Genomic DNA, 26,159 nt, shown 5'->3' on the forward strand with positions numbered 1-26,159 from the left:
TTTCTTTGAATAGTTACCTACTGGTTTGCCATTCTGGAAGGGATTTGCTTTATTTTCCTTTCTCTGGGACCTTCATAGAGCTCTTATTTTACAGAAGAAATCCTCCTATTAATTCCACCTCTGCACACTCTATTAATTCATTCCTTCTCTACTGTACCTGATGCCACTTTATATAATTCCTCATGAAATAAATTACAATATTAGTAGTCTTCCTTCCCCCCTCCTACTCTGCTGTCAGATTTTTTATATGCATATATCATTATTCTACTCCTCTACTAAAACATTTTCAGTGACCCCTAGTAAAATTGAAATTCTTGACAATCAAGGCCATCTATAATTTGGCACCTTACCTTTTCCAGTCTTGTTTCATTTTACTTCCTTCCAAGAACCTCATGCTTCAGCAAAACTGGATCCAACCCTGCTCCCAATCACATCCTGTGTACCTTTAGTTCCATGTCCATGGCTAGAATATCTTATTCTTTGGGTGGCTAGGTGGCGCAGTGGATAGAGCACTGGCCCTGAAGTTAGGAGTTCCTGAGTTCAAATCCAGCCGCAGACAATAATTACCTAGCTGTGTGGCCTTGGGCAAGACACTTAACCCCATTGCCTTGGGGAAACCCCCCAATTTTCCTTCATGCTTTTTGTCTTTACTAAAGTCAGTTCCCTCAAAATCAAATACTTTATTTTGTAAATCATATGTTTATTATCTAATGATGTATATTTTAGTTATCTTACAGTTTGAGAAGCAGTGCGGCTCTGTAGAAATAAAGTCAGTATAGACTCCTAAAAGAAGAGAGATCTTGGTTCAAATCCAATCTCTGACATAATAGCTGAGTGATTCAATCTTTCACTCCTCTAATCTAGGCCATTTTCTAAGTCTTTAAATTTCAGAGAAAATACTGAAATACATTGGTAGAAGGTGTTTCTTTGTCTGGGGAGTTCCCTCATAGCAAGGAAATCGTAGGTCCAGTTATCATATTATTCTAATAGCTTGTAAGCCTTGTTTTTATTTCATCCAGACTAGTGATTTTATATATCGAGAACTCTCATTGAGGGGTAATGTAACCTGACCATAAGAGACAGGACCTGAACCCAGGTATTTTTGATTTCATGGGTAGCTTTTTTCTATCTACTAAAGTATGCTGCCTCATGAAAAATTATATATGTACTGAGCAATTTTAAATGATTCTTAGATTTGCTTTATGGCAGAACATAAACTATTCAAATGGTTAATTGAGATCAGTGGTACAATTACAGGAATAAAATAAAATTTTGACTTTTTATGAAGCTAACTGTGCCCCCAAATGCAATCACACTTATAACCCTGGCCTTTTTAGCACCACACTCTGATCACTAAGCTAATCAGTCCTGAGATAAGCCCTTGAAATGTTTCAGTACTATATAACTAAATAACCAAAAGATAGTTTACAGACTTAGATATGCCCCACTTTCACAATCAATTAAGAAAGTCAATATGACTGTTACTCTATTATGCTTTACATAACATTGTGGGGACACAGACGATGCTGTAATTCTTCAAGTGTGGATATGTGTATTCTGATTCTGACAAGATATTAAACTTCATTTCCCTAAATGTCTTATAACTACGTCAACTCCTCTTTATGTGAAAGCATATATAGTACATGACAATGTAGGTTTAAACTTTCGGTAATTTTAGTTTCACTTTGGCTAAAGGACAAAGAAAGGAAGAATTATGAAGTGGAAAGAAAGAACAACTGATTAGTAACAAGCATCAGTGTGCTACAGTCTCTCAGTGTTAGAAATCAAAAAATTCTGTAACTAATCAATGGATGTTAATCCATTAAAGAAAAGCACGTTGTGAGACAAATTTTGGCAGAGACAAGTTTAAGAGAGTTTGGGGATACTCCTCTCTTCTATATCCCTTTCCTTTCCCCATCTGCTCCAATCAAAGGTGACTTGTGCTTCCCTGTTGTTCAGGGACTCACACTCTCAGTATTTCTCCCTTCTCCCCTCTTTCAAAACTTACCTATTTTGTGTCCCTCTCCCTTAAGGCTTTGCTAGGTGACTTGGGGTGTGCTGTGATAATAAAACCAATTCTGGAGAAGCTAGTGAGAGCCCCAGGAGAGTTTTCTTGTCTTTGTGAAGGGCAATGCCACTGTGGAATGGATTTGCCCTGGCCTGGGGTCTTGTGGCAGTGTCAAAAGAGCTTGAGCTCTGGGGAACGTACTAGCAGAGCAGAGTAGTATAGACCTATGAATGGCAAACTGACACTGTCCTACTGTTTATAGAGGTCTGAGAGAAAACATTATAATAAACAATTAGTCTATCAAGAGACAGATTTGTACGGGGCAATTAGGTGGCACAGTGGACAGAGTACCAGCCCTGGAGTCAGGGCCTCAGATACTTAATAATTACCTAGCTGTGTGACCTTAGGCAAGTCACTTAACCCCTTTGCCTTGCCAAAAGTAAAAAAATAAAAAAAGACAGGTTTGGATTAGCCATGCTATCTCAGCCTGGCGTTGCTGAACTGTCATAGTGTTTCATATGTTGTGAGTCACATTTGTTCACCAGACATCACATACTGGCACTTTGTCTGATTCTGCTGGAATGGAAAAAAAACTGTACTCTAGAGCCAAGCCAAAACATCACCAAAAGTCCTGTTTTTCTTTCAATCAATCCATGGGGTGAAATGGTTCTGGTAAAGAAAAGTGAAAAGGATGCCTCTGTACAGTATTGCCCTCACTATAATAAATACTGCCCTCACTATAATAAACATCATTGTGCAAGTCATATCATCATGTATTTGACAACATGGTCCTCTTCAATTATGAAGGACGAACATCAGATCAGAAAACAAATTCTCTTTTCAGTATGGCTTTAAATATTGGTCCTTTAAAGTGGGTTGCCTTTTTAACAGAGGACTGCAGGAGATATAATGATTCAAACTCAAAGGAATGAATAGCTAATAATAAAATGGTAAAATGTGATGTATTTGCATGTCAGCAATGGAATTATTTTGGGAAAGAGAAGTCAATACACGGGATTCTTCCAAATCATACCATAGAGTATATAAGGCTGACCTTGGACCCAACTATATTATCACTATATGAGAAACTGGTGGACAGGGGCTGTGGTTTATTTATTTTTGTTAACAAAATATCTTAAACATCAGGAAGGATTTGTTAGAAAAAAGTTAAGGGGAAAATAACACTCTATCTTCTGAAAATAAACATTGTTTAGCAATTAGAGGCAATGTCACATTCAATATATTTGTGTGTTATTAGTGTAAGTGGTGGGTGCTCTTTAAAAGTTAGCAGAACGTGATGTTCACATTAAGTTTCTGATTTACCAGGTACAGTTAGTATCATTCGTGCTTCACTACATTAAGAATTTTTCTTAATCCACAGGGAAGGCCCAATTGAAGCTTTCTTTATACCTAAAACCTTTCCTTCTGCTTTTATTAACTTGTACTGTTTAACATGGCCACAACAAATTATTTCCAAGGGTTTAGAAGATATCATTTACAAACAACTTATACAATGATTACAAATAAGTCTTATTAAAATAAGTCTTCTAAAAATTCAAAGCCATGGTTGAACAAACTCTGTAAGTCAAATGTAATAAGAACTTTTAATTACATAGCCCTTTTATTCCTTAAAAAAAAAAAACAAAACCAAACTCCTGAGTAGGCCATAAAAGTCTTCTCATATCTCATATCAAATTTCCCATTGCAGTTTGCTGCCTCTTCTTTTCCACTTAGCCTTAGTTTCTTAAAGTATTTGTGTACTTGTCATTGTATTCAGTTCAATATCTCCCCAAACCCTCCAAGCTAAATAAAACTGTAATCTTTTTGTCATAATGTAACTGTGTCTACAGTGCCAAGCCTAAGTCCCCAGCACAAAGCAGGTACTCAATAAATATTTATTGAATGGAATCCCTGTTTTACATGTAAGGAAGCTGAGGCTTAGAGAAGGTAGGCTGGTTGACAGTTACACAACTAATATTATCTTGCAAACTGCTAATTCAGGTCAATCTTTGCTTCAAATTAGTAAGGTTTTATAGTACTGTATCTGAAGGTCATGATGGATAATGAAGAGAAGCGATTATATTTTAAGGAAAAGAACAGAACTAGAGCTTAGAAGGGGCCTTAGAAACTATCTAGTCCAAATCTCTCATTTTAAAGAAGAGGTAATTGAGGTTTAGGAAGACTAAAGGTCACAAAAATGATAAATAGCAAAGGCAAAATTTGAGCTTGGGTCCTCTAACTCTATAGAAAGTACTCTTTAAAAATAGGTTATTATGAATTTAATAAACAAAAATAAGCATTTCAATATACAAAAGACAAGAAAGGAAATTACATAAAATTATAAACTGTTGTATGCAACTTTTAAAATATCATATATGTGTATCTATAAATTTAATTTGTTAGTAACACAATTTGTACTCTTTCTTTTATGCATTAAAAAAATGTTTTGTTGATTATCCCTGTCCCCCAGTCTCCTTTTAAGCATTATCTATTTTTTCTTTTTTACTCAGTTTTATTTTCCCCCTTAATCCTTTTTTTGTTTTTTTTAATTTAAATTTTTTTTATTAAAGATTGAATTTTACATTTTCCCCCCATCTTGCTTCCCTCCCCCCCTCCCCACCACAGAATGCACTCTGTCAGTCTTTACTTTGTTTCCATGTTGTACCTTGATCCAAATTGGGTGGGATGAGAGAGAAATCATATCCTTAAAGAGAAGTCTAAGAGGTAACAAGATCAGACAATAAGCTGTTTTTTCCCCTAAATTAAAGGGAATAGTCCTTGTACTTTGTTCAAACTCCACAGCTCCTTATCTGGATACAGATGGTACTCTCCTTTGCAGACAGCCCAAAATTGTTCCCAATTGTTGCACTGATGGAATGAGCAAGTCCTTCAAGCTTGAACATCACTCCCATGTTGCTGTTAGGGTATACAGTGTTTTTCTGGTTCTGCTCCTCTCACTCAGCATCAGTTCATGCAAATCCCTCCAGGTTTCCCTGAAATCCCGTCCCTCCTGGTTTCTAATAGAACAATAGTATTCCATGACATACATATACCACAGTTTGCTAAGCCATTCCCCAATTGAAGGACATTTACTGGATTTCCAATTTTAAGCATTATCTATTAAGGCTGCATGGTGTATTGGAGAGATAGCTGTCTTTGAAATCAAACCTGGGTTCAAGTCTTACCCTAATACATATACCACTATATTGCTCTTTCCACACAATTCCACGCTTCATTCTCTAGGTGAAGTGTTTCTTAATGAATAGACCTATTTTAATACTGCCCCAAAGGTAAATATTATGAAATGTACATTTTGCAATTCACTTTAATACTAAGCGATTCACAGGAGAAAACTTAGCAAGCTAGATCAGAATTCAGAATTTATTTAGTCCAACCCCTTATTTTCTATGTGAGGAAACTGAAGTCCAAGGAATGTGCGAGTTACCAATGCCACAGCATTAGCAAGCAGGAGAGTTGGTTTTGAACCTACATCCCTGATTTGAAATCCTTTGCTTTCCTATACCACAATGTTTAAGAATAAAAAATCCCAATTAAGTCATTGTATCAAAAACATGGAAGGACAAAATATACATATTAGAAAATGACCCTCCACAAATTATTTCATGTCAACTGAGCAATATATATGTGTGTATATAAAACATATATGTATGTATATGACGATAAATCATAATTCTTTCTTACTATTCTACTCTTCATAACTTATTAATTTTTTTTTTTTTACAAAATATCATTTCAACTTCTTTGCCTATACAAGTTTTCTAGGTCCTTAACAACACAGTAGGCAAATTTTGACTTTCACTTTGCTTAGTGTTCTGGATTACAGTATTTCCTTTATGCAGTTTTATAAAATTTGCCCATTTAGAAAATGATCACTGCCAGGTTCAGAATGATTCCTACTTTCTAGATAATTACTATGGAATTGTAAGGAGTCAAATACATACTTTTAAAATTCAAGTGATACGTGCAACACGTAGCTTAAAACTATCTAGATTTCCATATTTTTCTGTCCATCCTACTCCCAACCAGGTACAAATTGAGGCAAAGCCTCAGTTTAACAAAGTGCCTTCTTCCCTAGCACCATTATGGATAATCTCTCTTTAGCTGTTGAATAATATGCCAATTTGTGGCAATGTTTTTCTGTTCACTGAACTGGTTCATTTCTTCAAGGGAACAAACTGTTCTTTAGTAAAGCAGGAATTGGCTGTGTTTTAACAAAGATTTTTCCCCTCTGACTGTGTTTTTGCAAGAGACCCAAGTCAATTTATAGCCAAGTAACAAAAGGTCAGCAAGGTTAGTCAAGCAATGGGTGTAATTCCTGTGTGTCACAGCCAGTAAAGGAAATGGGTGGGAATAAACAGTATGAAATTTTGACCTGAAATTATTTGTGCAAAGCCATTATGGTAGAATAAGTTAAGAAGCAACTTATGACTTCCAAAGTTCAGGGATTCCTATACTCCTCAAAAAAGTGGGCCCCTTTATAGCTGAAAACTGAGATTTCTCTATGAGGGTAGGATCAGTTTTTTTTTTTCACCTTTGGTTCCCCCAGCATCACAATTTTCTGGAAGAAAATAGGTATTTAATAAATGCTTGCTGCATTTTTCATTGCAATTAGACAAAGGATATGATAGTCTTATTTTTTAAAGGTAGGTTTAAAACTTTCAGATGTGAATTTAACAGTCTTTGATAATTTCATAAAAATTAAAACTTGTAGATAAAACAGAATTTAATGAAAATTTTTATTCTAGAATCTGTCAATCTAACTCTCAACAAAAATAGCTATTTAGATTAAAATAATATGCTGGGAAGAACAGCCCAACAAAAGTGACAGTCACCATGTTTTTAAACTGCTAGACATGTGAAGAACTAAGGTATCATTTAGGAAAGAGAACAACAATATAAAATGCCTGCCTTTAAAGCAGATGAGAAAAACTTAACTTAGAGTAAGCTAAACAGTGGCAGACAGATTTATAATTATTTTTAATACACAGAGACTTCCAATGTTATGCATAAGTAGTAGGAAACCAATTAGATGTCATGAAAGACCACTTATCTCCAAATAGCTTTTCCCTTGTTTGAATCCCTGAAATTCCAATAATTGATTTTTTCCTACACTATTATGAAAATATTATCCAGGAAGAGCAACTTAGCCCCAATAATGAGCATTAGTTGATCAGATGAGTTGGCTGTCACCCAGAGAAGTACAAGGAATGTGGCACTAGTCAAGTTGTTTTCAATGGGTAAAAGACTAGAAAATGACTCAGAATGAAATTTAGCTAAGTGTGGATCACCTTCACAATAAAGGCACACTGGGGAAGATGGTAGGATGGTACTGAAGAGAGTAACTGCTTCAAAATCTTGCTTAGAGTCGTCACTAAACTACCAAGAATTAAAGTGACCCCATTTTAGCTGACAGAATATTTGGAGTAAATTCAGGCCCAAAGTCCAAGCAAGTTCAGTAGTGTCCTTAAAACATTTTTAAAGGTGGTCCAATGGATAGAGCATCAGTCCTGCAGTCAGGAGGACTCGAGTTCAAATCCAGTCTCAGACACGACACTAGCTATATTAACCTTGGGCAAATCATTTGACCCTGACTGCCTCACATCCAGGATCACTTTCAGTCATCCTGATCCATATCTGGCCATTGGACTCAGAAAGAAATATGTCATGGTTTTCTTCAAGAATGAAGGACAAACATCATCATCATCACCATTATCATCATCATCATCATCATCATCATCATCATCATCATCATCATCATCATCATCATCACAACCAAACAGATGTGATAGAAAAGAAGAAATCTTAGTTGGGTGAATAAACAGCTGGACAGGGTGTAATATATTGGATGTGCTCACCAAAAAAGGGAAATCATCGTGAGCCACCAATGGCATCACAATGATGCTAGCATGGTATGTATGCAATAAATGCTTCTTGAAGAAACTACAAATATTTAAGGTCTGAGGAGATGGTCTAGAAGAATAATATGGATAAATTAACACAATTTGAAAATTTTTAAAATTTCAATGCAAAGAAACTTTAAGTCCTTGCATACATTAAAGAGACAGTATAGTATAATGCAAAGAGAAATGCTTTTGGTGTCAGACATAGGATTTGAAACTTGACTCAGATATTTATAATGTGTATAACTCTGGGTACTGTGCTAGTTTCATCACCTTTAAAATGAAAAACTGGCATCAGATTGTCAAATATGCCAACAAAAGGAAAATGGCAATTGTTCAAAGGGCTGTGAGAGGTTCAGTATATTATTGCACATTGAATTGAATAAAATTCCATCCTGAAAAGTAATTTAGAACTATAGCCAAAAAAGTCACTGAACTATTTATATACCCTTTGATCCAGTAAAGCACTACCAGGTTTTTTTATTCCAAAAAGACCAAAGAAAAAAGGAAATGACACATGTACACAAAATTTTCTTTAATAAAACTTTTTGTTGTAGTGAAGAACTGGAAAAAAGCAAGTGCACATTAATTTTTAAATGGCTAAGCAAATCATGTTATGTGAATGTATTGGAATGTTACTGAACCATAAGAAATAATGAAAAGGATGATTTCAGAAAAACTTGGGGAAACTTACAGTGTGAAATAAATTGAACCAGTAAACAATGTATAACATAACTGTAAGACTGTAAAACAAAACAAAGTACAACAAAACGGAGAGATGATAATCATTAAGCAAAGAGTGAAAATATTTATGCATGAATGAATCACAAATGAAGAAAAGGGTAAAGGTGGCCTTTTTTTTTTAAAAGGTTTTTACAAGGCAAATGGGGTTAAGTGGCTTGCCCAAGGCCACACAAGCTAGGTAATTATTAAGTATCTGAGACCGGATTTGAACCCAGGTACTGCTGACTCCAGGGCAGGTGCTTTATCCACTGCACCACCTAGCCACCCCAAGGTGGCCTTTTTTTTACTGTCTTTCATAGTGTCAAAATCTCAAGTAAGTAACTTAACCTTCTCAGCATACCAGGCACCCCTCTATGACTACAAACTACAGAACAATTGCATGACATTACTTTCTCACCCAGATAGTTTGATCCAGTAAAACTACTCTTTTCTGCCCTCCCATAGGATACTCCATCTCCCATTGATATGCCTGTCTCACCTATGCCTCAGAGAACCCTCTTCTTAAAGATGTAACTCAAATACCACCTTCTACGTGAAATTATTCTTGACCCCTCAAATGCTAGAGCCCCCTCTCAAATGGTCTTGTATTGATCATCCTCCTTTGTATTTATTTGGTAATCATGCAAGTATGTGAATGAATATATATATATCTACTTACCTTCCTTAAAATATAAACTCCTTGAGAGTAAGGATAGATTCACTCATTGTATTTGTATTCCTAATTCTTAGCAAAGTACAGTTGGCACATCATTGTTGTTCAGTCATTCAGTCATGTCTAACTCTCCTTAACCCTGCAGATCATACTGACCATGGATTTTCCTTGCAAAAATACTAAAGATGTTTGTCTACTCAGTGTACTTGAAATGCTTACTGAATGATTGTACAGATGCTGATCTGAATAGGTAAGGGGCATTTTGTACTCTACATTAACAGTCTCCAAAGTGGAGTTGTGAAGTTACAAAGAAAAAGATTAGGCAATGATTGGATTTTTGAGAGCCAAAGGCATCAAGGAAGCAAACTTGGGAACCTGAGAGAAAGGAGGCACCATGAAAAGTGATAGGGAAATTCAGAAGAGGGGAGGAATTTTGGAGAAAGAGAATGACTTCTGTTTTGCAAATGAGATGCCTGTGACATCTAATCTGAAATAACAAAAAAGTGGTTGAAGATAGGGGACTGGCATTTAGAAGAATGTCTAATTAGAACTGGTTACACAGATTTGAGAATCAACTACATGGAGAAAATAATTGAACCCATGAAAGTTTATGAGATCACAAAGTAATTTTCCTTAAGTAAAGATGTAATGTCTGCACACAAATAATTTCAAGTGTTTCAATATTATCATAAAATAAATAATAATATCCTCCATTTAACTTTTAAAGCTAAATCTGATCCCCTTTTATCTTTTTAGTCTCAATAAACTTACACACTATGATCTAGCTAAACTGTGTCTCTCCTCCTAACGCCCATCTTTGTGCCTTGTCTACCTGCAATGAACTCCCTCCTTGTCTCTACCTCTATGAATTTTCCTCTATCTTAGATGTATCTCAGGCACCATAAAGTTTTTCTTGATTGCCCCCCAACTGCTAATACTTTCCCTCTCAAACTACCATGTAATTATTTTGTATATACTTGTACTTATTAATTTTATTTTTTATGCTGTACAATAAGGTCCCAATCAGTGCAAATTGTAAAAATACCAGCTCATGTTTAATGAGTCAAAATTCAATTAATTTAACACATGCAAGCTAAACATCTCTCTCTCGTTTATTATCATGAATGGATGTGATTGATCCACTGCTATATATCATATTACTGACAGCTAGGTTTTTTAAAAGCCTCTAATAAAATGGACAAAAGGAAGAATATTTTAAATGAGAACAATACCAGCACAGAAAATGAGAGGCTTGTTATTAATTTAGAACAAAAATTTGATGTAAATGAATGACATGATCATGGTCACAGTAACTAAGAATGAGATATTAAACTGCCCGAATCTATGGTACAGAATATAATAAAACCCACAGGTGAAATAAAAGAAAAAAGGCAAAGTTGCATCACCTTTTTTTGTGGTTTGCAAACAACTACAAGTTGTCAGACTAAGCAAAACTCAATATCTTTTAGTTGTATAGGTTGAAGATAGCAAACACAAACATATTACTCTGAGCAGAGACGTCATTGAGACAAAAACTTCAAATTTATTTCTGACAAAAAGAAAAGAGAGGTCAAAATTTTTGAGGCCAGTGTCACTTGGTTCCACTGCTTTAAAAATTAAATTCCAACTGCATTATGTTAACCATACCAGAGAGGTGGTCAGTATAGATGAGAATGCAGCAGTTAAACATCCTATGATATTCAGTTGATTTCTCTAGTTTGTATTATTTTGTAATACTTTTTTTTTAGTTTTTTGCAAGGCAAATGGGGTTAAGTGGCTTGCCCAAGGCCACACAGTGAGGCAATTATTAAGTGTCTGAGACAGGATTTGAACCCAGGTACTCCTGACTCCAGGGCCGGTGTTTTTATCCACTGCGCCACCTAGCCACCCCGTAATAGACTTTTATAAGAAATATCTTTCTTATCCTTTGTTGTTATATTACGTTAACAAATTAAAAACTTATTTCAAAATATTTTACTGCATATTTCAATTGGCCTGGAAATGATTGCTATATTTTATACATAATTATAACTACAGATAGTATGAATTTAAATAATGTATTGAACAGGATTTCTGAGTTAAATAATTGATATCTAACTGTCCATATTCTTACATACACTTGTTAGCTTCCTCATTACAATACATTACAAAATAAGTTCACTGAGAGAGTAGGGATGGTTTCCTTTTTTTTACTCGCATCTGGCATAAAACTTGACACATACTGTTGAATAATAAATTTTTATTGATGAATTGATACTTGGGCATTATATTTTTGTCTATATTGACTTCAAAGTTATGGAACTACAAAATGGCAGACTAGACATTTTCTTCAATCTTCACAATCTTTCAAAAAGTCCCCAAACAGAAATTATGTGCCAAATATAATGCAAACAGCTGTTTTTATGGTCTAAGACTCTCAGAATACAAAAGAAAACCAAAAATACTCAAACTCAAGGATAAATATTTGTTCACAACCCAAACTCAATCAGGACTCTTCTACTACCTCTCAAACTACTGCCAGTGATACTGCACTAGCAGAATCAAGAACACAAAACAGGTTTATAACAAAGTCAACCTCTGCCCTCTCTCACTCTTTCCATAAAGACTCTGGCTCCAGGCTGAAAAAGTTGGACTTCAATAGACAATTTGGCCACAGCCCTTCAGCAAAAGCCTTCTGGGGGCTGCAACCTGGAAAGACCAGTGTTGCCAAGCTTGGTAGTTCGGTAGTGATGGTGTTGGGGAAAACAGACTGAATTTTCAGTATCAGCAAGCTCTTGATTGTTAGTTCTGGGTTAGAGAACTGAGGAATAGTGGGAGAGATCACCAGGACAGTATGTGTGTATACATACATAAACACACACACATATGTAGAGAGAGATGTATAGATATGTCCATATCTATCTATCTATCTATCTATCTATCTATCTATCTATCTATCTATCTAATTTGAGAAAGAAGGAAGCCACAATTAGAGGGTAGAGAGTTAGAAAGTGAGTGATAAGGAAAATGTGAGTTTGGGGATGTGATGTTGGTGGGGAGGATTAGTACCACAGATTTTAGGGAGAAGAAAATATTAGATAAATCAACAGGAAAAATAGTAACAGAAGGAAATGTGACCATCCGATCTAGGAAAGGAACTCAGGCATCTTATGAATAAAGTTTTCAAAAGGAGGGAAAATGATCTAACACTTGAGGAGACAAAGGACCCTAAGGAATGCAAAGAAAACATGGAACCACAAAATGCTGTTCCCTGAATGGTTTATAGGAGAAATGAGAATTATGAGCAGAATTTATGTCTTCCACATCAAAAATAAGTGGAACAGAAAAATTTGAATTTAAAATGGCCAGTCTCATCAAAGAAACAAAAGAACAATATATTGAATATAAATACACAGAAGTGAAGTTCAACTTAGAGAAGGAGAAGCAAAAATGGAGAATCTTAAAAGAAAATAAGTTCATTATGCAAACAAAAGATATGGATCTTGAAGACAAGATACATAGTTACAACCTAAAGAATATAGGTCTTCCAGAAAAACATTACAAGACCAAAAAAAACCAAACCCCAAACCTTAACACAAGTTAGGATTTAATTAAAGAGAACTGTCCATAACTGTCCATAACTTCTGAACCCAGAAAAAGAAATTCTAATAAAAAGAATTAATAGATCACCTCCAGAAATTAAAAAAAAATCAAAATCCATAGCTGCAAACTCCAAGACATATAGTGGTTAAATTTGGCAATTCATTTCAGAAATCAATCTTCCAAATCACCAGGAAAAAAGGCTTTCATAAATAAATGATAGGGCATTTAAATAATATGCTATGCCATGTTCATTAGAAAGAGAAAAGGAGTATGGAATAATGTGTTCCAAAGAGCAATGGAGTTCAGGATGTAGCCCAGAGTAACTTAACCTGTAAATCTGAACTTACCCATATAGGATAAAAGATGAACATTCAAAAATAAAGAAGAGTTTGAAAACTTTCAGGAAGAAAATCAGAACAGAAGAGATTAATTCTTGGACATCATAAACAACAGAATTGCAGGAATGAATAAATGCAGAAAGGAACAACAATTGAGTGACCACAGAAAGACCAATAAGAGATTTCTTTCTAAAGGTCCACAAGGAGGCAAGGGTGCAGGTGATAATTTGGTAGAAGTAACAGTAAAGAAGTAGACAGGGAAATATAGATAGAACTTGGCAATATCCTGCATATACATGAATGCTTACTTTGTGGAACTACATTACAACATGGGAGGATACATGAAGGGGAGGGACAGGGAATCAGAATGAAGGAGTAGTGAATGATATGCCAGGGTGTCAAAGGAAGGATTGGAAAGTTATCTCTATGGTCTCAAAGAAGAGTTTCCAGGGGAGTGAGTGAAAAGGAGAGGGAAAGAAGTAAAAGAAGTAAGTCTTACTTTGGAGGTGAGAGGGGTTCTACTGATGAATGCTCTTTTGGGGGAAAGGGAGATGTGGACCTTACACTGGATGATGCTCAAGTAATTTGGTGCCTTGAAAAGTCTACTTGTTTGGGGGTGGGGGTGGGAAAGAGGTGTTGGAACTCTTAGGGATAACTGGTACCTGGAGGACTGGAAGATATGGACACAAGGAGGAGGAAAAAAAGTTAATGAAACAAATCAGTGGTGGGGGAGTGGTCCTACCAAGGAGCAGAGCTCTCTCTGGGACTTTGCATTGTTCTGAGAGTAAGGCACAATAGAAAAGAGGAATCTTAAGGGTAAATCCTATAAGGCAGTGGTAAGAAGAACCTATGGGGCAGAGCCTAGAATGGATACCCTAAAATCCTTGATTTACATAAAATATGAAGGGGAAAGAGAGAGAAAGAGAGAGAGAAAACTAACGAACACAAATGATTTTTTTTTTTTAGGTTTTTGCAAGGCCAATGGGGTTAAGTGGCTTGCCCAAGGCCACACAGCTAGGTAATTATTAAGTGTCTGAAACTGGATTTGAACCCAGGTACTCCTGAGTACAAGGCTGGTGCTTTATCCACTACGCCACCTGGCTGCCCGAACACAAATGATTAAAAGGGAAATGAATGCGAGATTAAGAATCTAGTGTTAACAGAAAGAGAAGATGAATAATAAAGAGAATGAGAGAAATTCTTTTTGGAAAGGGTTGCAAATATGAAATTTAAAAAAACTAATAAATAGGAGCAGCTGATGGGAGAGGAGAAGAAAGGGCAATTTACTTGACTCAGAGGGGGGAAAAGGGGGAAGAAATATATAACCACACAAAAACAGGAGAGAGGAAGGGGGAAAAAAAACTTAAAGAGAAAAGGTTAAGAAACGAGAAGAGAGGATGGAGGAAGAAAACAAGAAAGCCAGTGGGAACAGGAACTCCTTAAAAAAAGATTAAAGCAAAATAACCAAAGGGACAAGATACTATGTTTGCAGCATAAGGAGAAAAAAATCATAGCTTGAAATGCATAAAAATAAAAACAATCCAAAAACATACACAAAGTAAAATTGAGAGGAAAAAAATTTCTATGCATCAAATACATCCAAAAAAATCAGAAGTTACCATCATGCTATCAAAGGAAAAACAAACATTCAAAAATTTAAAAGGGAAATTATATTATGCTGAAAGGGAGAACAGACATCAAACTAATATTAATAATAAACATAAATGCTCCCAAATGCATCAGTATCTAAATTCATAAAGGAAACATTTAACCTCATGAAGAGACAGACAGTAATATAATAAAGAAAAGAGACTTCTACAGCTTTGAATAAGTTTAATAGAAAGATAAAAAGAAAAATATGAAACTAAACAAATTTTCTGGAGAAACTAGAGTTAAAAGTCTTATGGCGTTTTTAAAAGGACTAAGACAGAATATAAATAATTCTCTGTACCACATGGAACTCTTACAAAAAATGATCCTGTGGTAAGGCATACAGATACTGAAAAGAAATAAAAGATGACAGATAATGTTAATAGATCCTGTTATAGGCCATAATGCAATAAGAAAAGAAATTGGTTCAAAGACCACAAATAAAAGATATAGACCCAAATGGAAATTTAATAATGAAATTTTGAATAATGAACAAAAAACAAATCATAGGAACAATGAATAACTATGATGAAAATTATAATGATGAAAAAATATGCCAAAATTTCTAGAATGCAGCTAAAGCAGCACCCAGGGAGAAATCACATACCTGGAATCAAACATTAACAAAACAGAAAAAGAAAACATGAACTGAATAAACATTTTTAAAAATTAGAAAGTCAACAACAAATGTAATATAAGCACAGAGGATATTAAAAATATAAGGGAAATAGAAAACTTAGAAACCAAAAAAAATCATTCAAATGATAAAATTAAAAGCTGGTTCTTCTCACAAGTTTATAAACCTTAATCTGTTTTAAAAGACACCAAAAAAAAAAAAAGGAGAGGAAATCAAGAAAATAACAAATGAGCAAGGTGAAAATTTTAGTAGAACCAAAACAACTAAAATAATCAGAACATATTGTGCATAGTTAAATACTAGCAAAATTAAAAACACAAAAGAAAGACTACCTCAAAACTACAAAATGCCCCAAATATCAGAAAACAAGATAGAGATCTTAAATAACTCAGTGTCAGAAAAGGAAATAGATCTAGCTGTAAAGGAACTACCAAAGGAAAAATTCTTGGACCTGAAAGATTTGCAGGAGAATTCTACCAAACTTTTAAAGATCAGTTAGTACCCATATTTAATAAATTGTTCTTAAAAATTTTTAAAAAAACCCTACCAAAATCCTTTTATGAGACAAATTTCTATAAAAACCAGGGAAATATAAAACATGGAAAGAAAATTATAGGTCAAAATCATTAATTAACACTCATTCAAAATTCTTCTTTTTTTTTTAGATTTTTGCAAGGCAAATGGGGTTAAAGTGGTTTGCCCAAGGCTACACAGTTAGGTAATTATTAAGTGTCTGAGGTCAGATTTGAACTTGGGTACTCCTGACTCCAGGGCTGGTGCTCTATCCACTGCATCACCTAGCTGCCCCTCATTCAAAATTCTTAAAGAAAAATTCTATCAAACAGGCTAAAAACCAAAGAATACAGTAATTTATCCAAGAAATCATTTAAAACTTGGACAAAGTATAATTTTTTTTGCTGAAATCCCTAGAGTATAACATATCTTTTTAATATCATAAAAAAGCCATCTACCTAAAACCAAAATCAAGTTATCATACACAATGGGGATACACTAGAACCTTTTCAAATAAATATGGGAATGAAGCAACGATGCTCATTCTCCCCAATATTATTTGATATCCTTCTGAAAATGCTACCTATTAACAGCATTAAGATAAGATAAAACTATCCCTGTTTGCTGATGATAAAATGATTTACTAGGAAAAACCCAGGGAAGTAGCAAAGGTATCAATTGAGATGATTAATGGCTTCAGCAAAATTGCAGGCTACAAAATAAAATTCTTGAAAATGGCATTTCTATAGACTAATAAAACAAAAGTAGTATTAATAGAAAGGGAAATCCCATTTTGAATTACTGCAAATATTATAGAATGACTGGGAATTAACTTCCCCAAAACACAGAGATTCTGAAGTATTCCACAAAAGAAACCTATTTTGATTATAGCAAAGAGATTGACTTATGGGTCAATGGCATGATCCTATTCCCATTTCTGATTGACTCTCTCTCCATCTGTCATTGACACTGGATCCTGTTGATATAAAGGGTCAATATCAGTTTGGGTTACCCCAAATGAGATGATTTTTAAATAAATGTTGAGACCACTTACAGGTGAATCCTGAGGAAAGACTGACTAGAGTAGGTCCTGTAGCCTTCACCTTTCTTCAAGCACTGTGAGGGTGGCCAGGTCTAGAGCCTTTCTTTCTTCCAGAAATTCAACGTAGCAGTATAGACAATGCTGGCTGCAGACTGAGTAATTCCAAGCACTTGCTGAACATAGCCTTTGACCAAGAGAGATCTATCAGGAAATCCATAGGAGCTTCAACTAGAGAGAAGACTAATTATCAGCTGTGCCTTCCTCTATGAACATCTAGTAAAGAAATCAGAGCATCAGAATATTAGATTGTTCTCTTCCAAAACTGGTCTCTTGGCCCATTCCTAAGGTAGGATACAGGAGAGGAGTGAGATCTAACCAAGATGATAATGAATCTACATGGTGCATAGTTAAAATCTCTATCCTGGGTCCCTTCAGAAGTTAGCCAAGAATCTTGGAAAGTCCAGTTCTGCAATCCTTTTGTGTGCAGTCACCATGAACCTGCACACAAAAGGATTCTTCTCCCCTAATGTGCTCTCTGATGATGCTACTGTAAAGACAATCAGTTCTTTATCTCCATCTTTGTTGTTCAGGATTATATAACATGAGAGGAAGGAAAGGGGAACAGCCAAGAATTACATCTTTGTTACTGTTTTGGTTTTTTTTTTCAAGTTTTTGCAAGGCAATGGGGTTAAGTGGCTTGCCCAAGGCCACACAGCTAGGTAATTATTAAGTGTCTGAGGCTGGATTTGAACTCAGGTACTCCTGACTCCAGGGCCGGTGCTCTATCCACTGTGCCACCTAACCTCCCATCTTTGCTATTGTTGTCTATTGTTTATATGAAATCATTCTGCATGCTGAGGAAGAAATAAAGTATCCAAGAGGCAGTTGGAGAAATAAAATTAGAAGCCAGGAAAAAGGGGCTGGATAGATAAATATGAGTATCATTTGCATCTAGATGAAAACTGAATCCATGTTCAGCTGATAAGATCATCAAACAAAATAATACAGAGGAAGAAGCTAAGGGGGCCCAGGATAGTCTTTGAAGATGTTTAGCAGATTCAGTCTTTATTAAGATCCTGGAAAGAAGAGGTAGGAGAAGAAGCAGGAGAGCAATATCATGAAAACCTAAAGAGAAGAGAGTATTCAAGGAGGAGAGGTGATAATGTCAAAGACTGCAAAGAGGACAAGAAGAATAAGAATTGAGAAAAGGTCATAGGAATTGGACATTAAGAGATTCTTGACAACTTTGGACAGAGCAGTTTGTTCTAAATGAAGAGGCTGGAAGTCAGATATGATTTCAAGATTTTCCACCCATGCCTAGCTTGGCAAGTCAACTAACCTTTCTCAACTTTAGATTTCTCATCTTCAAATTGGGAATAATAGTGCCTACTTAAAAAGGTTATTGTTAGGATCAAATAAGATAATTTTTTTTAATGCTTTGCAAACCTTAAAAGCATTATTATATAGGGGTGGCTAGGCGGCACAGTAGAGTGGAGTCAAGAGTACCTGAATTCAAATCCGACCTCAGACACTTAATAATTACCTAACTGTGTGGCCTTGGGCAAGCCACTTAACCCCATTTGCCTTGCAAAAACCTTAAAAAAAAAAAAGAGCATTATATAAATTCTAGCTACACCATGTATTGTTTTATAGTGACTTTGCAGTTTATTAGGGCTAGATATTCATCAGTTGCTTACCTCTGAAATAAAATTCCAAAAGAGTTTGTCTTTATGATCTTTGTTCTTTAGATTTTTTTTTATTATAAACTTAACCATTAACCAACATGAAAATATCCAAAGATAAAGTACAAAATAAATCTCTTTAAGAGGGTGCTATAATTTTCTGGAAATTAATGTAATCAGTTCAATATCACTTGCAGATAAAAACTGGAGGAATCTTCAGTCTATATATGAAATAGATTTGAATGTATGCATTGCACTTCCTCTCTGAAAATGGTATATACCTTTAGCAAGCATACATTCTTTGATTTTTGTCTTGCTTAATATTAATAGGCAGAAAATTACTGATCAAAGATATCTCTGTTATTGTATTCATAAAGGAATTCCTATGATCTTAAAATATGCCTGAGACTCCTAATTGGAGAAAAGCTTTTAAGTTTTGTTTTAAAGCTTTTATGTTTCAGGATCCACTATAAATATTAGAAATATGACCTACTTTGAGTGACTTAATAAAATGAATACTATTCTGATATTCAAGGTGAAATAATTTGTCTTTATGCTCCTTTTGTCCATTACTCATAGCCTTAGTTACATTACTATAATGGGAAACTTGGGAATATAATAATAAAGTAAAATATTTATTTTTATTTTTTTAGGTTTTTTGCAAGGCAAATGGGGTTAAGTGGCTTGCCCAAGGCCACACAGCTAGGTAATTATTAAGTGTCTGAGACCGGATTTGAACCCAGGTACTCCTGACTCCAAGGCCGGTGCTTTATCCACTACGCCACCTAGCTGCCCCCTTAATAAAGTAAAATAAGTGGAAGCTTACCAGATCTATTTTGTTTTAATCTAGATAGATCATTATCATAAAGAGAAGTTAGATTATAAGTTGACAATTACTAATCTTGTGGTCAACTAATTTAAAAATTATTTTTACATGTGAGAAAAAATTAATTAAAAAAAAAGACAATTCTTGCCCTCAAGGAGTTCACAATCCAATGGGGAGAAAATAATTCTATACTAACAAATTATAATATAGGATAAATAGGAAATAATTAAGACTAAGAGCTTTCCTGTAAAAGATGAGATTTTAGCTGGGATTTAAAGAAATCCAGGTAGGCAGAGATGAGAAGCTAGAGCATTCTGGGTATGAGGGACAGCCAGAGAAAATTCCTGGCACTGAGAGATATAGTGTCTTATTTGTTGAAGAGTAAAGAGTCTAATGCCACTGGGTTAAAGAGTACTTAAAAGAGTATGGTGTAAAAAGAATGAAAATATAGAAAGGATTTAGATTATGAAGGACTTTGAATGCCAAAAAGATTTTATATATGATCCTGGAGGTTAATAGGGAGACCCCGGATTTTACTGAGTAGAGGGACCTATGTGACATGAGTAGAAACGTGCTTTTAGAAAAATTAACACTTTTAGAGACTGAATGGAAAATTGTACTGGAGGCAGGGAGAGACTTGAAGTTGACTAACCAACCAATGGGCTCTTAAAATAGTTCTAGGTAAAAGGTGATGCAATAGAATGGTGGCAGTGTCAGAAGAGAGAAGGAAGAATATTAGAGAGATGTTGTAAATGTGAAATCAATAGACCTTGGTAATAGATTGGATATGTGAAGAGTTGAGATGATGCTTAGGTTTTAAGACTGAGGTTGCTAATACCCTCTCTAATTAAAAGGGAAGGAGGGAAATAGGAAGGGCTTAGGGGGAAAGAAAGTGAGTTTGGTAATTGGTTTGATTATATACAATCATTTGATTCTAATATGATTCTCATATTAGATTCTAATTTTAATATGATTCTCATATTCTCATATCAACTTATTTTTCATATAGTATGATATATTTAATTTTTTGTGAAGTTTTCCAGTGAATTGTCATATTTCAACCTTCTAAATTCTACTTTAGAAGGCATTCATGACTAGAGTCAGTGATCTACAGGGTTTTGGTACTTTTCAATTCTGTATTTTTTAAACTTTTAACAAGTATTTTCCCCCTTTCCTTTCCATTAACTGAAAAGAAAAACCAAGTCCTAGTAAAAAATGTATATAGTAAAGCAAAACAAATTCTCACATTGGTCGTATCAAAAAACATATGGCTTATTTTGCCTCGAGTTCATCCTCATTTCTGATGGACAGCATGCTTCATCACTTGGAATGATGGTTGGTAATTGTATTGATCAAAGTCAAGTCTTTTTTTTTGGCAAGGCAATGGAGTTAAGTGACTCACTCAAGGTCACACAGCTAGGTAATTATTGTCTGAGGCTGGATTTGAACTCAGGTCTTCCTGACTCCACTTAGCTGCCCCCATAATCAAGTCTTTCAAAGGGCAGCTAAGAGGCACAGTGGATCTAGTTTTGTGGGCTTGGAGTCAGGAAGACCAAAATTCAAATTTGGTCTCAAATATTTATTAGCTGTGTGATCCTAGGCAGGTCATTTAACTTTGACTCAGTTTCCTCCTCTGTAAAATGGCAAACCATTCTAGTATTTTTGTCAGGAATACTCCAAGTAGGATCACAAAGAATTAGACATGACTGAAATGACTTAACAAAAACAAAATTGTTCTAAAATTAACAGAACAATATATGAAATTATACTAAAATTAAGAGGCTGTTGATACTCTAAATGTGAGATCCTTCTTTCTTTTTTATTTTTGCAAGGCTAAAGGTTAAGTCACTTGCCCAAGGTCACATGGCTAAGTATTACATAGTGGAGACCAGATTTGAACTCAGTTCCTCCTGACTCTAGGGCCAGTGCTCTATCCACTGTATCATCCAGCTGCCCCATGATTCTTCTCCATCAACAACTGACCATTCTATTAGAGGAACTAAATCACATCTAGACATTCTTGATTTAAATAAAAAAAAATTGTAGCTATGTGAAAGGATGCCACTTGGGAGAAGCAAATAGCGCATTGGTGGTATTGGTTTTTATCCTATGTGTATTGACAACAAGAAACATTTCATGTGACATTTGATCATTTATTTTATACTGAAGTTCTCAAATTGGTATAAATATATATTTTTAAACTTTTGTTTAACAAGCACTTATTTTCTCAGGAAAGAAAATCGTATCTTGTGCACTAATATTGCTTACAGAAATTCAAGGAGGTAGAAAAATTATATCAAAAACTTGATGACATACTCTAAATTAACATACTGTGATAATTAACAACGAATGAAAATTAGAAACAGGTGAGAATGGCTCACACACACTTGTGCGCGCACTCTCTCCTCTCTCTCTCTCTCTCTCTCTCTCTCTCTCCTTTTCTACATGAAACTTTAACTCAGTTTTGACTTATTTACACAAAATTAATGTGAGAGATGAATGATGTATGGTGTAAATACCAATTAAAATAATTTTACACAGAATATAACTGTAAATCAACTGCCATAATAATGAGGATCAAAGGGCCTAGAATACTTTAGTCATCAAACAGCTGTCTTACTTGCAAAGTAGAAAGAGATGGTTGTAAAGGCATTACTGGTTTATAATGTAAATTCATTTCAATACTCTTATTTGTTCTTTTTCTGGTTTTTTCAAGGCAATAGGGTTAAATGACTTGCCCAAGGTCACACAGCTAAGTAATTATTAAGTGTCTGAGGTTGTATTTGAACTCAGAGCTAGTGTTCTATACATGGCAACACCTAGCTGCCCCCCATCATTTCTATACTCTTAAGATGAAAGCTAATAAAAGATTATGAGTAATATCACTACATAAAAATAAAGATAGTAAAAGGTACATTAGTTTAAGGAAAGTTTGATAAAAGATCCAGCTAAGTAAAGTCATTTCAAAGGCATTTAGGGATGGCAATAGCAGGTCAGCAGACACTATTACTACCATCACCATGCCCCTACCTAAAAGGGAAAAGATTCACAAAGTTTATATGATAAAATTTTCACCATCAATGACAAAAGAGCCATCACACTACAATTCTAAATTATAGTCACTGATATGCTTATAGAAATAATGACAGTAAAAAAAACAAAAATAAAAATGGGAAAAGCATCCAGATTAGATCAAGAGTATGTAGAGGAGATTCACACCAGAAGTGACAAAATTCTGAAGTCATCAAAGAAGTGATTCAGATGATATTTAAATGTAAAGATACAGAAGTAATGAAAAAAATCTTAGCACCATGAATCTCCAAAGACTTAATTAAAAGGAACATTGATGACTACTGACCTATGTAAATTTTTCTACCCAGAGGTCATGTGGCAGAATTGTCACTTCTTGTAAACTTCAACACCACAACTTCAAAACAAAGAAATTTGTACCATATATAAATTATAGCTGATTGTACATGACAACTTGTAAACAAGGCAAAATTTCCATGAAGACACACCAGAGAACTTTAATATATAGATTCTGCATTCTTTCCACCTACTACAATTACTGAATTAATCACAAACTGATCCCAGGCTTGAAACTGGGGGCTATTACTTAGGGTAGATGTTATCTACAGCTTGGGGCAACTCTGCCACCAAACTCTCTGTCTCTACACTGAAATTTAGTAGTAGATGTTGATTCATCCCAAGCATGTGAAGGAAAGGTGGAAACAGGCAGAAAACCTTTGCATTCAGCAGGAAAAGGGGAAGCAAAGGAGGAGGCATGATTAAAGAGGTTGGAAAAATTCAGAGTAGGAGAATCTTAGGGGATGGTTAATTCCATATCTTTCTTCTTCTTTTTTTTTAAAGATTTTTTAAGGAAAATGGTGTTAAGTGGCTTGCCCAAGGCCACACGGCTAGGTAAGTATTAAGTGTCTGAGGCCAGATTTCAACTCAAGTACTCCTGACTCCAAGGCCAGTACTCTATCCACTGTGGCACCAAGCCATCCCCATATCTTTCAAAGAATGGAGGCTTTCCCCCAGTTTTGGGGAAAAGAAGAAGAAACAAAGAGTGAGGGGGAAATTAGAAAGGCAAAACTATCAAATAAATCAAATAAAAAAATCATTAAAAGATCAATCCATAAAATAATAAACTGATACATAAGAACCCATGAAAAGAATAGGTAAAATCTTGAAGGGAAAGCTAATAATGCTGAATAAATATTGTTAATATAAATGAAAATGAATCAATAGTGATTGATAAGAAGAGAATACTGTGGACTCCTTAAGAGATCAGGGAATAGAGGCAAGAAATTCTGAAATGGCTCAAAAGAAAATTAATATTCAAAAAAGAAAAATTAGGAGTAAGTTTAGGTAATATTACACTAAAGAACACAAAGCAATTCGCTAAGCTATAAAAAAATTCAAAGAACTATGGAAAATCTTTCCCAAAAAGTACACAGTGAAAAAGGGAACAGCAGATTAAAGACACAAAAATAATATAGAGGAAAATTTGGCAGAAGTAAAGCAAAAGGTAGAAATGTTAAAAAAACTTATCAATTCTATACAAGCCAAAGTGACCAGTCTTGAAGACATGCTATATAGCAATAGCATAGGCCATAGACCTCTCAAAGAACATTCCTAAAAGAACATTCCTACTTTAAAAAAGTCCTGATTAAAAACCAAAAACTGACTCCCAAAATTTAGGAAATATACAAGAAAATTGTCTAGAATTTTAGAATCCAAGTAGCAAAATCTTGATTGAGAAAATCAACACACCCCCTGCCCAAAAGGGGAAAAAATCCTGTGAATTAAGACACATAATGGTTAAATTTAGCAATTTCAAAGACAACACATTTTACAGTAACTAGAAAAAAGACTCTCAAATATGAAGGAAAGGTAGTTCAAATAATTTTCAATTTTGTAACACCAAAAGCTACAACTCAAAAATGAAACTTGAGGCTAATCAGTAGCAAAGATTTATGTTAAATAGAAAAGAGGCAGCTGAGATTCTCAAATGAGGACACACTAAGTGAGGTTATTACTAGGAAAAAGGTACACTTTTGCAAATGATATTCTACAGTGAACCACAACTTTATGAATCACAGTATTCTCTTCTTAATCACTATTGAGTCATTTCATTCATATTACAAAAGCTCAGTAAAAGCAGACCACCTTCTATCCTATCCCATCTTCCAATTCTCATTGCCTAGTTCCTTATCTCAGCCTGAAATTCCAGCTCTCTCTTGAATAGTCTACTTAAATTCTTAGTTCCATGATGTTCTTACCAACAGTCCTTGAAGACCATCTGTCCTGCCATTATTGCCCAAAGTACACTTGACCTTTCCAACTGCTTTGAAACTGAATCTTCTTATATAGGTCGGCTGTCCTAAGTAGAATATGTGTTTCTTGAGAGCAGGGATTGTCTTGTTTTCTATTGGTATCATCTCTGCATAGTATTTGATACATAATATACATATAGTAAGGGATTATATTTCACCATTCCATTACATGACAACTATATGATGTAGAGAATGCAAGATTCAACTGTGCTTACTGTTTTATTTTTTTAAAAAAAGCATCTGATTTGGTATTACAAAACTTCTAACGAAGTATCTTCCAAATATGTGTACATATCATTCAAGATTTCTTAAAAGATGTAAGGACCTATAGAGATAACATTGCTCAGTGATCCTTTGAACTTAAACATCTGGTGAGGTTTTATAAAACAGGGAGAAGTCTGCTTGTCAAAAGTGCTTGCCACTGTGATGGAAGGGATCCAGTGCAGGCCATGTTGAAGATGATTTCCTTTAGACAGTGATGTCCTCCAGATGTGAAATTAAGCAGACAATCTTGCAAAGGCTCCTGTAAGTATTCTGAAACCCCTCAAAAGAGTTTGGTTTGATCATCCACAAAGGAAAAACCAAGTGAATAGAAAATGTCTTATTGGTCAGGTGATGAAATGCAGTTAGTTTATCTAGACATTCTGTAACACATCTCTGTTAGTATATACATCAGAACAGAGAGTATACACATGAAAAATAGGTGGAGACAAGAACTATAAGCAGAGCAGAGTGGGCTAAGATTGGCTTAAGAAAACTGTATAACTCCTTTAATGATCCCAAATTTCTTCCAGAAACAAAGGTTCATGTTTTTAATACTGATATTCAATTGATATTGTTCTGTAACTATGAGATAAAAATCACAATAGTCTGCAAAGTACTGACTTCGAGTATCACACAAAAAATATACACAATGACAAACGCAAAGTACAACAACAAAGACTGGACACTTTGTAATTCTAATAACCAAAAATAGCCCGAAGAACAGATGAAGAAAATATACCTCCTTACCACTGTAGAAAATGGAAGACTAGGGGTAAGGATAGCTGCATATGCTGCTACTACTGACACTACTGTTATATACACGTTAGTTTTATTGAACTATTTTTTTCTCTTTTTAAAATTGTTATGAGGGATAGCCCCTGGGTAGAAAAATGAGAGGGATAAAGTTAGAATGTAACATAAAAGTGATATAAATTAAAATGATGAACATTTTATAAAG

General features: G+C 34.8%; 1 protein-coding gene across 10 annotated transcripts in view; it reads right to left on the bottom strand.

The window, feature by feature from the left end:
* Nucleotides 1-26,159, bottom strand: part of ZHX3 (zinc fingers and homeoboxes 3) — a 185,865-nt gene that overhangs the window by 53,044 nt on the left and 106,662 nt on the right. For 2 of the 10 annotated variants that reach the window (XM_074211982.1, XM_074211981.1), the window contains exon 5: nucleotides 17,100-17,360. The exons of the other annotated variants lie outside the window; for them this stretch is intronic. The gene's annotated coding sequence lies outside the window, so the exon portion shown is untranslated. The remainder of the gene's footprint in view (nucleotides 1-17,099; nucleotides 17,361-26,159) is intronic. 10 annotated transcript variants of the gene reach the window in all.

This window comes from Macrotis lagotis, chromosome 1, assembly GCF_037893015.1.
Source record: "Macrotis lagotis isolate mMagLag1 chromosome 1, bilby.v1.9.chrom.fasta, whole genome shotgun sequence".
Classification (NCBI taxonomy): Eukaryota; Metazoa; Chordata; class Mammalia; order Peramelemorphia; family Peramelidae; genus Macrotis; species Macrotis lagotis.